Below are 2,500 nucleotides of genomic sequence, written 5' to 3'. Positions count from 1 at the left end.
ACTCACGAGCCGAGTGATCCACCGCCAAGAGCCATCCACGATTGTTTCGCTCGCACAGTGCCTCGCACTAAAGGGTGACAAAATATACCGCGCCGAGCGGTCGGCCAGGCCGACGCTTGAAGCCGGAGCGCGCGGCACCGCGGCACTCGACGCGCAAACATTACCGGGTGACCGAATCGCCGGCCGGCGCGCCGCTCCTCGCGGGTCGGGCGCCGGGTAGCAAAAACTTTTTCTCTCGCTTGTCCGAGTTTCGCGTTCGCCGAAGCGTTTGCGAGACCGTTAATGATCCTTCCGCAGGTTCACCTACGGAAACCTTGTTACGACTTTTACTTCCTCTAAATGATCAAGTTAGATCGTCTTCTCGGACGCCGGCTCGACCGTTGCCGGCCGCGCCAGGTCCAATCGGAGGACCTCACTAAACCATTCAATCGGTAGTAGCGACGGGCGGTGTGTACAAAGGGCAGGGACGTAATCAACGCGAGCTAATGACTCGCGCTTACTGGGAATTCCTCGTTCAAGGGAAATAATTGCAATTCCCTATCCCTAGCACGACCGGGGTTCAGCGGGTTACCCAGACCTGTCGGCCAAGGCGAGCACATGCTGATCCGGTCAGTGTAGCGCGCGTGCGGCCCCGAACATCTAAGGGCATCACAGACCTGTTATTGCTCAATCTCGTGTGGCTAAACGCCACTAGTCCCTCTAAGAAGTTAGACGCCGACCGATTGGGTCGCGTAACTAGTTAGCAAGCCAGAGTCTCGTTCGTTATCGGAATTAACCAGACAAATCGCTCCACCAACTAAGAACGGCCATGCACCACCACCCACAGAATCAAGAAAGAGCTCTCAATCTGTCAATCCTCACTGTGTCCGGGCCGGGTGAGATTTCCCGTGTTGAGTCAAATTAAGCCGCAGGCTCCACTCCTGGTGGTGCCCTTCCGTCAATTCCTTTAAGTTTCAGCTTTGCAACCATACTTCCCCCGGAACCCAAAGACTTTGGTTTCCCGCAAGCTGCCGGAGAGGTCGTAAAACTAACGCCCCCCGATCGCTAGTTGGCATCGTTTATAGTCAGAACTAGGACGGTATCTGATCGTCTTCGAACCTCTGACTTTCGCTCTTGATTAAAGAAAACATTCTTGGCAAATGCTTTCGCAGTCGTTCGTCTTGCGCCGATCCAAGAATTTCACCTCTAACGGCACAGTACGAATGCCCCCGTCTGTCCCTCTTAATCATTACCTCGCGCTCCGAAAACCAACAAAATAGAACCGAGGTCCTATTCCATTATTCCATGCACCATTATTCAGGCGAATCGCCTGCTTTGAACACTCTAATTTTTTCAAAGTAAACGTTCCGGCCGCCGCCGACACTCAGTCAAGGGCACCGGCGGAGAACCGGAGGTGAGGCCAGGACGGCCAGTACACGCCTTGCGACGGACCGGCCGCCTGCGCCCAAAATCCAACTACGAGCTTTTTAACCGCAACAACTTAAATATACACTTTTGGAGCTGGAATTACCGCGGCTGCTGGCACCAGACTTGCCCTCCAATGGATACTCGTTAAAGGTTTTAAAGTGTACTCATTCCAATTACAGGGCCTCGTTTAGAGTCCTGTATTGTTATTTTTCGTCACTACCTCCCCGCGTCGGGAATGGGTAATTTGCGCGCCTGCTGCCTTCCTTGGATGTGGTAGCCGTTTCTCAGGCTCCCTCTCCGGAATCGAACCCTGATTCTCCGTTACCCGTAAGAACCTCGGTAGGCCAGTACCGTACCGACGAAAGTTGATAGGGCAGACACTTGAATGATCCGTCGCCGGTGCGAGACCGTGCGATCCGCAAAGTTATCCAGAGTCACCAAAGGTTGCGGGCCGAAGCCCGGTCGGTTTTTGGTCTGATAAAAGCACGCCTCCCGCGAGGTCGGCGCTTCACGCATGTATTAGCTCTAGCATTTCCACAGTTAACCACGTAAAACGTACGATCAAATGAACCATAACTGATTTAATGAGCCATTCGCAGTTTCACTGTACGAGAGCTCGTACTTAGACTTGCATGGCTTAATCTTTGAGACAAGCATATGACTACTGGCAGGATCAACCAGGTAGCTACTTTAGCGTAGCCCCGAAAGGCCGACGAAGGAGGCGCCGCTGATGCGGCGCCGTCGCTCGGTCGATGCGAAACCCGAAGGCTTCTCCGTTAAAATTTCGTTCTTTGCTCGGCTGCCCGAACTCAGAAAACCGTCACCGCCCGTCGCACCCGCCGGAGTAAGACTTCGTCGGCAGGCCTTTCGACCGCCACGTCGCCAACACCGGCGCGAGCGCAACGCACGCCAGACAACTTCGCCGAAGCGACCGCTCAGAACCCGACAAACTGACACTCGGCTCTTCGCGCAGCAGCAACATCTGCCCAGCGAGCCAATCGCCTTTTCACCGATTCTTTACTTGTCGAAGCTTGTCAGCTCCCACAAGTATAGCAAAGATGAGTGTTGTCCCTGGGGTCTTCCGTTTGAAATT

At 54.2% G+C, this 2,500-nt stretch overlaps 2 non-coding genes across 2 annotated transcripts in view; both read right to left on the bottom strand.

Moving 5' to 3' along the window:
- Positions 1-33, bottom strand: part of LOC146144967 (5.8S ribosomal RNA) — a 154-nt gene extending 121 nt beyond the window's left edge. The window contains exon 1 of the ribosomal RNA XR_014499142.1: positions 1-33. This exon is cut by the window's left edge and continues 121 nt beyond it. This is a non-coding gene — a ribosomal RNA (5.8S ribosomal RNA).
- Positions 34-280: 247 nt separating this feature from the next.
- On the bottom strand, positions 281-2,091 carry LOC146144966 (small subunit ribosomal RNA). Its single transcript, XR_014500705.1, has one exon. It is a non-coding gene; the product is annotated as a small subunit ribosomal RNA (ribosomal RNA).
- Between the last annotated feature and the right edge of the window lie 409 nt (positions 2,092-2,500).

Source organism: Ascidiella aspersa, chromosome 5 (genome assembly GCF_963924565.1).
Source record: "Ascidiella aspersa chromosome 5, kaAscAspe10.2, whole genome shotgun sequence".
NCBI classification, from domain to species: Eukaryota; Metazoa; Chordata; class Ascidiacea; order Phlebobranchia; family Ascidiidae; genus Ascidiella; species Ascidiella aspersa.
This window is presented reverse-complemented; position numbering and strand designations above follow the sequence as displayed.